A 14,155-nucleotide genomic window follows, 5' to 3' on the forward strand; every position below is an offset into this window, starting at 1 on the left:
CCAGGTCAGGGCCACATCTGGTTGGCAATGCTTATTTATTACGTTTGATGCAAGCCCTTGAAAGAATGGTTAAATTTGAAAAATAAGAATCATGAAAACAACGGGGATTTTACTTACGGTGGTGGTCTGGGCTTCCTTTCTACAGGTGGGAATGCAGGAAGAAGCAGAAGGGAAGAAAAGAAAGAAAATGTTTGTTTTTTTAAAAAAATAAGGAAATAAATCTCAATCTGGTTTGCTAAAACGAACAATAGATGTTAAGTCCATTTGGTTATACCGCCTGAGACATCAAAATGGTACAGACCAGTTTTACTTAGAAGTTATTACCAGTATTACTTAGAAGTTAAACATGACAGAAACATGACAGAGCTTTCATGTATATTTTCAACATAGCACCTGGGTGGCAGCAATATCCCATTAGTTCTAATTCTCATGTCTTGGGTGTTTTTATAACCAAATGCTATGTATGGATTCAAAGGACTCTTTCATTCAATGTTTTTTCTTCTCTGCTTGGGGAGGGGGGAATGCTGTAGAAAAACTTCAGTAATAAAAATTTCACCACCTATTGGACAGAGTGATTTCAGTAAGGCTTTTGATAAGGTTCCACATAATATTTTTGTTGACAAATTGGGAAAATGTGATATAGATCCTATTAATGTTAGGTGGATGTGTAACTGGTTGACAGATCGCACCCAAAGAGTGCTTGTGAATGGTTCCTCATCCACTTGGAGAGGAGTGACTAGTGGAGTACTTCAGGGATCTGTCCTGGGCCCTGTGTTGTTCAATATCTTTATAAATGATTTGGATGAAGGAATAGAGGGGATGCTTATTAAATTTGCAGATGATACTAAATTGGGAGGGGTAGCAAATACGGTAGAAGACAGAGCTAGAATACAGGATGATCTTGACAGGCTGGAGAATTGGGTTAAAACTAATAAAATGCATTCAACAGAGATAAATGTAAAGTTCTACATTTAGGTAGGAAAAATCAAATGCATAATTATAGGATGGGGGAGACTTGTCATAGCAGTAGTGTGTGCAAAAAGGATCTTGGGGTCTTAGTAGACCGAACACTGAACATGAGTCAGCAGTGTGATGCTGTAGCTAAAAAGGCAAATGTGATCTTGGGCTCTATCAACAGTAGTATAGTGTCCAGATCACGTGAAGTGATGGTATTGCTTTACTCTGCTCTGGTTAGACCTCACCTAGAGTAATGTGTTCATTTTTTGGCACCACAATTTAAGAAGGATGTAGACAAGCTAGAAAGTATCCATAGAAGGGCAACAAAGATGGTGAGGGGTCTGGAGACCAAGTGCTATGAGGAAAGGTTGCAGGAGCTGGGTATGTTTAGCCTGAAGAGGAGAAGACTGAGAGGTGATATGATAACCATGTTCAAGTACTTGAAGGGCTGTCATATAGAGGATGATGCCAAGTTGTTTTCTGTTGCCCCAGAAGGTCGGACCAGAACCAACGGGTTGAAATTAAATCAAAAGAGTTTCTGTCTAGAAATTTTCTAACAGAGTTGTTCCTCAGTGGAACAGGCTTCCTCGGGAGGTGGTAAGTGCTCCTTTCCTGGAGGTTTTTCAGCAGAGGCTAGATGGCCATCTGTCAGCAATGCTGATTCTATGACCTTAGGCAGATCATGAGAGGGCATCTTGGCCATCTTCTGGGCATGGAGTAAGGGTCACTGTGGGTGTGGGGGGGAGGTAGTTGTGAATTTCCTGCATTGTGCAGGGGGTTGGACTAGATGACCCTGGTGGTCCCTTCAAACTCTATGATTCTATGTTATATTCTATGTTTTATGAATGTTGTGCACACAATTCCATTTTAGGCCCTGTTTAACATCCTGCCTCTGAATTCACAAGGCAAGTCATTAACTTGAAGAAAAGGTTGGAAAATTATGCCACTTTTCCCAGGCAAGGGCCATTAGTTTTTGCAGCGGTGATATTAAAGCAAAATAATGTTCTGGGCAAGATTTCATTTCTCCCCATCCTCCTCCTCAAAGAAAATTTTCAAATACAAAGCCTTAAAATAAAAAGATGTGTAGCTTCATGCCCCCTTTTATTGTTCTTTTAAACATATCGCCTTGTGACGAATTTTAGAGAACTCAATATGTTGCTCTCTGTTTTATGATATTTTTTGGTTGGTCCTAAAACAAGGTCTTACGTGGGTTTTGCTTTTCAGGGTTATGGCCCTGAATAAGAGTTGCCTATAAAAGTTCTAACAAAAATAAGACCCTTAGAAATTACTACACTCCAGTCCAATCCTAACTAGAGTTACTCCAGTCTAAGCCATTCATTTCAATGGGCTTAGACTGGAGTAACTCTGCACAGGATTACACTGTTAGTGTGATTAGTTCAACAGAAGAATTATGCTAACTGAGATCAGCACAGGGCTATCTAAAAGTATGCCACATATCAAAGTATTGAGGGAGAGGAGAAAGGCAGCAAAATACTGCCAAAATACAAGGGTTATGGATGGGTTGATAAGTGATGTTAATTACGTATATTGGCTCTAAGGAACTCGGCTGTTTAGTGCTAGGTGGCAACAATTCACATTCTTGCTTTCTCTTGATTTTCTCTCTTTATCCAATGACCTCCCATGGTCCTTTTCTGTTTCCTTCCATTTTACCAGTCTGTTAGCGTAATTTCTTTGAATTTTATATGTTGTTTTTGTTGTTGTTTTTTGCTTCAAGTCTCCCATAACTACACTTCTTTAGAATGATCTAAATCAGGGGTTTTCCTTGAGATTCTAGTAAAAAAAAAGTGTAGCATCACTCACTGTCTCTGGAACCCATTTAGTGATTTGTGTTGCTACATTAATCTGAATAAGAGTTTATTCTCTCTGAATATGAATGTATTGCATTATTCCATTAATATATTGTGAGAAGAAATTTTGTGGAACTTTATTTTTCTCACCCATTAATCCATGAGCTTTTGCACCAAATGACTGTGGTCTTCTATGTGTGGCTGTTTCACTCGCTGTCACCCCTCTGATGACTTTGGGTCTTTGTGTTGATTATGCATGTCATTTCCATCTGTCAGAGGTTGCCTTGCTCCCCCCCTGTGTTTCCCCACGTTTTGCCCGCATTTTCAAATTTGAGATAAAACAGGTCTCTGAAAATGCGGGCAAAATGCGGGGAAAGGCAGGGGGAGAGTGAGGCGACCTCTGATGGTCAGAAACGGCATGCATAATCAACACAAAACCCAAAGTTGCTGGAGGGGTGATGGCAAGCTTAAATGCCATGCATAAAAGACCTGTGAGAAATACAGGGGATGAAAACACAAATCACACCAAACATCATTTCATGGATATTTTTCAGACAGAGACACACAATATTCCCTTCCCCTCAGTCCTTTACATCTAGGAATAAATTATTCCTATATACCAGAAACTTCAGATTGGTACAATATCAGTTAAGTCCTAAGCAGAGTTAGACTGGTCTAAGCCCATTGACTTCAATGGACTCAGAAGAGCGTACCTCTGTTTAGGATTGCACAGGAAATCACTATAGAGATCATTTCTTTTAAAAGTAGTTTTTGTTATGAGATTTACTGCTTATTTCACACTTGGTTCTACAATTTAACAGGTTCCATTGGACATGATAAATATATTAGAAGTTCAGGTATCAATTTATTTTAATTTTGTGCGTGTGTGTGTGTGAAGGGATAATTTTATGAATTTAATGTTACCACAGAAAGAGGGAATACAAAGTTAGTTTTATGATCTTGGAATAAAAAGCTGTAATTATGTCCTCTCAAGATTTTGTTATGGATTTTTTTCATTAAAAGATATTCAAATGCATAACACAAGATGTAGTTTATGTAGAGGGAAAAGTCCAAACTAAGGACTTATTTAAGATATTTCCATCACTAAGGAACTAAGAAAAAACTAGGATCACTACGGCAAAATTATTTCTTGTGATGCACCTTACTGTATCTCATATTCCCTTGTTCTAGGTCTCATATAACAATTCTGTAAAATATAATCCCACAATGATAGTGCCAGAAGAAGGAATCCTCCAGTGCTTTGCCTAAAATACGAAAAAAGGCTGGAAGTAAGGATAAGTTTTAAAAACGAAAAATTGTTGGCGATCTCATGTACAACAATCTTGAGCCTCCCTTTAGAATCTGAAATGTAGAGAAGTTCAAAACTCATCAGTCAGAAAAGCTGATGTTCTACCCAATAGTAGTTTCCACTGGAAAATCTCAGATCTCTACTAAGGTGGAAGACATTAATGATCTTGCTCTTTTATATCTTCAAGGTACTACTTCAGATATTTGAACTGGTATGTTGCGAAGGAAGGTCTGGTAGTATGAAAACCCGTCTGGCTCAAGCAAAGAGAAGGAGCGGTAGGCTATTCACAACAATGAGGTGGCACAAAAAGGCTGTTCATTTGCAAATGTGACTATTTGGTCCAGTTTCCTGGTTTTGCATTGGGTAAGAATTAGAAGTGTTTGTGTGTTAGAACGGATGAGTTCTCCAAATGACGCCAAAAATCACAATATTCTCCTTCTTCTCCAGCTGCAGATGGAAATCAAAGGAAAGGGGGGGGGAATCCAGACAACACACTACCATTATTTGTCAACCATTCAACCCAGTGTCCTACTTCTCTTCTTGTCTCTCCACCTTCCCCTCTTCTAGTAATGATGACCATCCATTTCAGTGTTGTCAAAACAAAGAGGAATCACAGGGGGAAATGGCTTGAAATGAGTGATAACAGAGTCTAACAAATGGAAGTCTCCACGGGCTCGTTCACACGGTACATTTCTCCCTCCCCCTTAAGCAGTCTTATCTTTCATTTGGCACGTGTACTGCACAAGTGTGGACAACTGTAATGTGTAACACGTATTTAGACTGTGAGCCTCTTGGGGCTCTATCTGTTTGTCTTATGTTGCTCTATAAAGTTACCATGTGCATTAATGAAACGGGGAGATGTAAGCGACTCAAGCGATGTAAGCGAATATTGGCTGGTCACTAAGATACTGGGTGTCTGAAGACCCTAGATAGTTATTAGCTTTAACCGGTGAACATATTAAAGTAGTGAACACTTGAGGCTGCTTTGTTCTGTCAGCCCATTGGTCTTTCAAGATCAGTACAGTCTACTCTGACTGGCAGTGGCTATCCAGAGTCTCAGGCACAAGTTAACTTGATCCTGTTAACTGGATATACCAGGAAATTAACTTGAAACTTTCTCCATGCCAAAGCAGGTATTCTCCTACTCCAACCACACATATCCCCTGGTGGTTGACAATCTTGATCTGGATTGCTGAACTTGTCGCACCACCAGGTTGAGCACAGGTTGAATGGATGGAGAGCCACCAGGAAATTTTGTAAATTTCTGCTCTGTGAACTAGAGAGAGACTGCCAGGGGATATCATGCGATTGGCATATTTGTGTTTTTAGAAAAGCAGAAGGGATTCTGGGACCAATGTGCCTGGTAAAGGTGCAGGGCTGTATATTATCAGTCAGTGTAAATCAGAATAGCTTGACTGATATAACTATCTATTTAAGCAAGTAACAATATTATTTAAAACATTATATGACAGGAAGCAGAATGAAAATGCTCAAATAATGTTAAGTTGCGATTACGTTAAAATCTGTTTAAGGCTGGACATGGCCAGTATGATTTGTTCTTTTTACTTTATTCCTATGAATAGGCTATCATGTCAAATAACCAGCTGATTTTGCCCTCAGTTTCGAAAACTGTTTGCCACATGGCCTGAAGGGAAAGGGTATTGCTTAGAAAATACAGGACCAAATACAAGGCCTTCTAGGTATAACAGAGGTAGATGCATGGGTCTTTGCGCTGTTTTTGCATTGCAGTCGTATACAGAATTATGCCACTCTAAGCCAATTGAAATTAATGGCTTTATACTAGAGTAACTCTGCATAGGAGCCCCGTGGTGCAGAGTGGTAAGCTGCAGTACTGCAGCCCAAGCTCTGCTCACGACCTGAGTTCAATCCCAACGGAAGTCAGTTTCAGGTAGCCGGCTCGAGGTTGACTCAGCCTTCCATCCTTCTGAGGTTGGTAAAATGAGTACCCCGCTTGCTGGAGGAAAAGTGTAGACAACTGGGGAAGGCAATTGCAAAACCACCCTTAAACATAGGGCAAAAATGCATTGTCGCTTTAGCCTCCTTTGTTCCCTGTTTCAGCCAGGATTCAGCCAGGATCGGACGCATGCTCAGAGAAACGCATGTGTTCGATCCTGGCTGAATCCTGGTTGAAACAGCGAATAAAGGAGGCTAAAGCGACCATGCGTTTTCGCCCATAGACTGCCTAGTAAATGTTGTGATATGACGTCACCCCATGGTTCATTAATGACCTGGTACTTTGTCATTAACCCTGCATAAGGTTGCACTGTAAGTTCCCTAGGACACATATGAGTATATCCAAATAAGCATCTAGAGTTCAACTTAGTAGAAGCCTTCACACTCGCTTCTGTGCCCTCTTTCCTTCTTTTCCCTTTCCTCGTCATAATCCTTTTGGTCCTCTAAATTTGTACTGCTAACACAAGGCCTAAATAAACATATTCTCTGGAAATAATGATGTCTTTTAAAACATCCAACAATCATATAAAAGCAACCAAAAGTAGAAACTCACATTCTAAAGTCACAATCAAATGTTTTGAACATTATTTCCACTGCTGCAGAAAAGAAAGGAAGGAAAAGGTTCTGTGGGGACACAGCACATACCTTCTTCATGGGTTTCTTCCAGAAGTGCCATAGTGGAAGCAAACAGTAATGGCAGGAAAGAATAAAGGAAAAAAGAATATGTATGTAAACATTTTGAGCCTACTGGGGTAGACAAGGAATGAGTGAAGGAAAAATAGAGACGCTGATTTTAAAGAAAAGAACAAGAATACTGCAGCATAGGCCCCTGAAGAAACTGTAAGGATGTGAAAAAAATAGCATCAGGTTAAGGTAGCTGTGAGTGTGAAGCATTCAAAGGAAACAAGCTGTTAAGGGATAGTTTATTAATAGGAATTGTTTATCTTGTTTCTTCTCTTCCAACATCTGATTCATGCACTCATGTATTCTCTGCACATACGTCAGAGCTAATATGAGAATTTTGGATGTCGTGACACATACCTGGTTCAGGAGCTTCATCAGGTGAGAAGTATCATGGAACAAGATGTAGTGGACGGCAAGAGAATGAAAACAAGATGTAGCGGACAGCAGGAGAATGGAAACAAGAGGGACATGTTAATAACAAGGTCTTGAACACTTCTTTGTGAGTCTGGAAAGTGGGAGGAGAGGAAAGGGGGTAGTAGGAAATATCAATAATCAGAAGGAAAGAAAATTAATAGCATTTAAAGGGACACGTAAAGGGAGCCAAATGGTGGTGACCGGCTTTTCATGTAGATGAATGATGTACATATGGCGTATCACCTTGGCAAAAACCAAGAGGAATGATTATTTATTTATTTATTTGTGCGATTTATAGCCTGCCCTCCCTGGCCGAAGCCAGGCTCAGAGCAGGTATCATCATATCAAATACATCAATAATAAAATTAATCAAAAATCTAAATTTAAAACAATGAGATTCCAATTAAACTTAAAAACTGCAGATGGCACCTAAATACCACTCATATTGCCGGCTAGAGGCGGCAGGTACCCCTCAGTTAACACAAAATAGTATAAAAGGGGAATAGGGAGGCCAGCAAGATGACATTCGCAGCTGTCCTCAACCATAGGCCTGGCGGAATAGCTCTGTCTTGCAGGCCCTGTGGAACTCTTTAAGGTCTATTATGATTTAAACAGAGATCCTGAAAAAATTAAATAGGATTTGATTCATCTGGAGTACAGTAATAATAGAGGCAATGCTCAGGAAATGACCATCTCCAAGGAACCAAGCACTATATAAATGAGCGCTTCTCTTTCTCGTTTCTTTTTCCTTGGGTGGCTGGAGTCATGAGTTCATTTTATGAGCAGTGTGCAATATGACATGTAAAGCTACATGTATTTATGATGCTTTTCGTGGGGTAGGTTTTCATGCTTTACATAAAGAGGAGTAGAAATGCTCACAGATCTGCATGGTTAATTTCAGGGTATTGACTGCTCTAATTTTAATATTTTAGTACACAGGCATGCAAGAAAATCAGTAAAAAAAATGCCGTGGTTATGCATCAGATTTCAATTTATTCTGATAACAAGAATAAACATGATTTGTTATATTGCAGTATTCTTTTCACATCGGTGGATCAAATTTCACCTCAGATTCGTTAATCATATTGGCCAGAAAGACTTGATCCTGAATCTATATGTGACTGAATAGAATGAGAGTATAACTGCAGGTAGTGTTTTTTAAAAAATTAATTAATTAACATGTTTTTCACTGGGCTGGATTTTCATCCATGAATCTAGTAACTTTTCCATAAAACATGAGTGAAGTTATTATCATTTAACATATTGAAACCACCTATCAGGATCTCCTTAGTCCAGATCTTCCCCGATTCTGCAAAACTCCTCAACTAGCTGCCTACTTAAGAAAATGCTATGCCTTTCCCTCCTCTTCAGACACTTCTCTACTGTATATGTTTTACTCCACCCCCAATTCTTAGGCATAAAAGATGTTAAATCAAAAAATTTTCAAATCAAGATTATAGGACTATAATAAAAAACCAAGCAAGAGTTAAGAGTTATTTATTGTTATCTCCTGTTTTCCTTGCTCCACCTTTGAATTCCTGTGCACGCATTACCCCTTAAGAAAATCAGCGGAATTCAGAAGTCATGTCACATACCTGGTTCATGAACTTCATAAGGTGGGAAGAATCAATAGGGGAAAAGGAAGACAAGACAATTAAAGAAATAAGGATTGTTACAACTTTGAACTTTTTCAAGTCAAGGTTGAAAGCCAAGGTTGCAATAGATAATTTATAAATAGGTTAAGAGGGAATGTGAATTAATAATCAGTTTAAAATAAAAAGAGGGCGACAAAAATGACTGAGAAAAGAGAGCATGCATATATAAAGCAACAAAAGATGAGGAACATGCAAACAAATATTGTATGTTTTGTATAATATTATACTGCCACCTGTTATGTGTGTGTGTGTAAAGTGCCTTCAAGTCGCAACCAACTTATGGCGACCTCTTATGGGGTTTTCAAGGCAAGAGACTAACAGAAGTGGTTTGCCAGTGCCTTCCTCTGCACAGCAACCCTGGTATTCCTTGGTGGTGTCCCATCCAAATCCTAACCAGGGCTGACCCTGCTTAGCTTCTGAGATCTGACAAGATCAGGCTAGCCTGGGCCATCCAGGTCAGGGCGTCACATCTTATACTTTATAGTTATTCATGCTTTTCTGAATTACATGGAGCTCAGGTTCACTGCCCATATTACCCATCCAACATGGACACTACACTCCTACACCAGGTAAGTAATATCTTAAAGCTAAATCTTCTTCTTATAGAGATAAGAAAGCATAATTATGACAATTTAGTGAAAATTGACAGCACTTTCCACCACCAACAATATATAGCTAGTTTACCTCGAGACCTAAACATAGGGCAGACAATGTTTACATAAATAAAATTCTTCTATATCTTTCCACAAAGATATAGATACACAAACTGGAATATCCTTGCTGTTTAATCCAAATGCCAATACGTTTTCAACTGGCATCAGTTGGTTTGGAATTACACATCTTCAGCAATAGAATTTGTATGAGTCGGGGCTGAGAATACGACGGAGACCAGCTCCCCCCAAACAACCTATTGATGACTATACTATATTCTTAACATCCCTTTCTTCACTCATGTGAACAAGGGGTATATCCATGTAAAAGAGGGGTATATAGCTTTTAGAGTATGGCCCAAAAGAAAAGCATGAAGGTTATATAATTGGAAGAGCCAGAATGGAGTAGTGGTTAAAGCGGGAGACTCTAATCTGGAGAACCAGGTTTGATTCCCCACTCCTCCACATAAAGCCTGCTGGGTGACCTTGGGCCAGTCACAGTTCTCTCAGAACTCTCTCAGCCCATGTGGAGGCAGGCAATGGCAAATCACTTCCAAATGCTGGATATGCTGTGTTTGACAGAATATTGTCCACAGCAAATTCTCAGCTTGGTTACATCCATGAGGTCACTGAAGTAAATGGATAAATTCTAGTTGACACATAGTGAACATCTGATGTAATATCAGAGAAAGCTTTACTGTGTTCATGCCTGATAACCATTACCCTCTGATAACCCCCCCCCCCAAAAAAAAATAAAGCAAAAATGTTACCACAGTGAAAGCAAACCTATGTGTTAAGGTAATGTGTTGCTCTCCTGTTCTTTTCCATCACTTTTGCATTGCTGCACACACTCATACGAGATGGGAAAAGAAAACTTCAGAAGTCAAGTCACATACCTGGTTCATGAACTTCACCAGGTGGGAAGTATCATAGAACAAGATTGAGGCAATAGAAGACAAGGATGTTAAAGGCAAAAAGGCAAGAACTTTACAACAACATGAATGAAATTCAAGTCAGCACTGAGAAAGAAGTCAGCTCATTACAGGAAAGTCAACTAACGCATTTAAATAAAGAGAGTGGAGTGATGAAATGTGTGCAGGCAAATACAGAGATGGATGCAGAGCATGCAAATGCAGAGAAGAAAATGTAAAGCTTTCTAACGGCCCATTCCTGAGAATCGGGCCCAAAGTCGATAGGAGGCGGCATTACCTCGCAGTTGTCATAAATGTGTGTAATCACACAATTACACGCATTCACGCCAGCAGCAAGGCCAGTCCCGCCAGCAGCCAAGAGCGGTGGGACTGCGCCTTCCCCTTCCGCCGGTGCGGCCTCTCCGTGGTGCCGGCAGCGGTGTGGTGCCGGCACAGGGGGGTGAGCTAAGGGCTGGCCAGGGGGAGGAGCCGGCGCTTAGTCGGCTTCCTACCCACTTTTGGCCACTTGCGCCAGCTGCCGGAACAGCGTTGCTGCGCCTGCTATTTAGCAGACGCAGCCTCGCTGTTTTCAATGGGGCAAAAGCCCCAGTTAAACAAAAAAAAGCCGCAAAATGGCTTTTTTTGTTTTGTTTAACGGCATCGGGAAAATGGCTTAGGAAGAGGCGCCGCTGCGCTTCTTCCCCACCGTCCCCATACGCCTCAGCTCAGGAATGGGTTGTATATGTGCATATCATTTGTAAGCCACAAAGTGCTTTGGTTGCAAAGCTTTTGCATTCTTCCTTGGGCACGTCTGTATATTTTAGGACTGGGGAACTCACTGAATAACATCCAGTCCCCACAATTCATATATGCCAGGGATACAATTCACCTGCTACCTGCTCTTACAAATTACCCAAAGTACCACACAAGTTGGTACAAGAGTGTCCCTAGGGGGAAAGCTGCCTCTCCAAGGATTTTTATCCAATCTTTTGGGTGAATGCTGCTACCCACCTCCCTCATATGAAAGGACAGCTAATATGCTCCTATGCCACCTAGATGAGCCCTTGAATTTCAGCAAACGTAGTTGTACCATATTTCTAATAACTGGCAGATAGTAGATGAGGTCTCTCTTCCTCACTAGTCAATATCAGTTCTCATTTGTGGCTCCACTTCCAACTCTAACTTCCACTGAACTTCTACTTTTCATGCGTCTTTGTGAGTTTACCTCACATCTGTGCCTGATGTGTGGTAAAGTCCTCCTTCATAGTTGTCAGGCTGATGTAGACTATACCTTCTCCAGGGTGAGAGAGTAATTTGGTCATTTTTATACAGGTTCGCATTCATGTACTCAAAATATGGGTTGTACTTTGCAGAAAGCTCATGCAGGCTCTCATAGCAATGTTTCTGAGTTCCAAAATAGAGACCAAAAGAAGGAGGAGGGGTTCAAACAGCTTTAATCTAAGGAGCAACTCCAAAAGGTTCATGCAAGCACTCCCAACTAACTGAACTGCCTATGTAAACATGTGACCTTAAGAAATTCTTCAAATTAACAGCTAATCCTAAATAAATAAATTTTATTTGCAGCTAGTATGCCAGATAAAACAGGTAAAAACAGCTAATCCTAAATACCATGTCACTCATATCTTCGTATCTTGTCATTCTGACAATATTTTTCATCCATGAATACATGTGGAAATTGTCACATTGAAAAGAAGAACAAGCCGTGGACTTTTCCTTCCAATGTGATGTTTTCAATTTACATTCTCCCACAGGGATTTCTCTAAAATTACATTGGAATTGGCCCTCATATAAACTAATGGAAAGAGCGGCCTGGTCAAAGGCAAGGTCATAGAAGGGAAGACTGGGTGACATAAAACCATATCCATTGAGTTCTGATTGTCAGGTATCTTATTCATAACCCGTGAGTAATTCCGCAGAAGTCAGTAAAAAATGAACGGAGTGTGAATGGCTTAAGGCCTGTAGTCTTATAGGGTTAATGGCTGCAGTCTTCTACATTGCAAATATTTTATCTGCTTCTCATTTGTATTCAGTGACTAATGACAGTGACAGGGGCCACGCTTTCCCTTTCACAACCTTAAGAGATGCAGTGCGCCATTAACGCTTCCAATTGAGTGATCAGAACTGAAAGGCCTTGACAGACACATACCTTCTTCTTGAACTTCTTCAGGCAGGAAGCATAGCCAAAGGGATGGGGGGAGAAGGGAACATCAAAGAAAAAAATTAAAGGAATACCAAGGCTGAAACCTCAAACTGTGTGAGGTGAGTAAGGTCGCAAGAAGAAAATTAGGAAGAACGGGATTACAATAAATCTGATAAAATTAATAACATACACATGGAATGGAAACGATACAATGAGAATTGACCATAAATGTTAGGGTGAGCACGACCAGGTAAAAAGCATGCATGTTCATTAACAGAGCTGGGTAAAATTTCCTAACATCCCATGCTTTGTTAGAATTAGGGGGTTGGATCCCATTAATGGATCTCTTCCATTAAGGGCAGCCCTTTCCCTCGGCACAAGTTGCCCACTGCTGATGCAGGAGTCTCTTTCATCAATGAAAGGTTCTTTGTGACAGAGGACAGCAGTACTGTTAGTGGAACAGATCCACGGGATCTAATTCAATATATTTAGACCAGCTCTGACATTTCAAGAGAAACAGACCCTATTGCAGAATGTTTTGTTTAGAATTTAGAAATTTAGAATATTTAGAAATATCAATGTTTACAAAATTGGAATGAGTTCTTTTATTTAACATTAATATTTCATGTTGTTCCTTTTAAAACAAGACCAGTCTTTTAACACACCAATTTATAGCAAATAAAAGGGGATTGGAGCAGGGGGGATGCACAAGGGATTTATAACAGAGATAGCAGCAGCAGCAACTCAGTTTTGGCAGTGGAAATGTTTTTTTTTTCCATGTTAGTGCCATTGGATCAAGTCTTTTGCGTTAATATTTCATTTTCTCTTGTTCCTTTTCTTCTGCCACCTCAGGATTCCTTTATGCAAACACACTCTTCTGAAAAGGAAGAGAGAGAAATCCAAAGACATCACGTACCTTCTTCTGCTTCTTCTGGTGGGGAACATCATGGGACAAGAAGCAAAGACAAACAAGACAATAACATTGAAATACTTGTTAGAACCTTCAAAGCTTTGTGAACTAAGGCTGGGAGGAAGAAGTGGTTAAAAAGAATATTTGAAACAGGAATCAGCCACCATAGAAGAGGACACATTCGGGTCGGACAAACGTGAAATCAGGACACAAAACGAAACACACTCGGAGGACACAGAGCATGCCAATTTAAAAGGCAAAGAAAAACACCTAGCCTAGTTATTGGGATTATTGTTTTCCACCCAACAGAAAGGAAAGAATAAAGTTAGATACAAAGCAAAGAAAGGAAATGAATATTTATTTACTGGGATAAGTTGCCTGTATTAGGTTAGCACCCTTGGCTATCTCTTTGTAAGTTTGACAAGTGGCTGAAGATGGAGTTTGAAAAGTGTCTCCACTCACAACCACCCTCGCAAAGCACTGGATTTTTCTTGACTGCTTTTCATTGACAACTAGGGTTGCCAGGTCCCTCTTCGCCACTGGCGGGAGGTTTTTGGGGCAGAGCCTAAGGAGGGTGGGGTTTGTGGAGGGGAGGGACTTCAATGCCATAGTCCAATTGCCAAAGCAGCCATTTTCTCCAGGTGAACTGATCTCTATCGGCTGGAGATCAGTTGTAATAGCAGGAGATCTCCAGCTAGTACTTGGAGGTTGGCAACCCTTGC

The sequence above is a fragment of the Euleptes europaea genome, chromosome 6 (assembly GCF_029931775.1).
Source record: "Euleptes europaea isolate rEulEur1 chromosome 6, rEulEur1.hap1, whole genome shotgun sequence".
NCBI classification, from domain to species: domain Eukaryota; kingdom Metazoa; phylum Chordata; class Lepidosauria; order Squamata; family Sphaerodactylidae; genus Euleptes; species Euleptes europaea.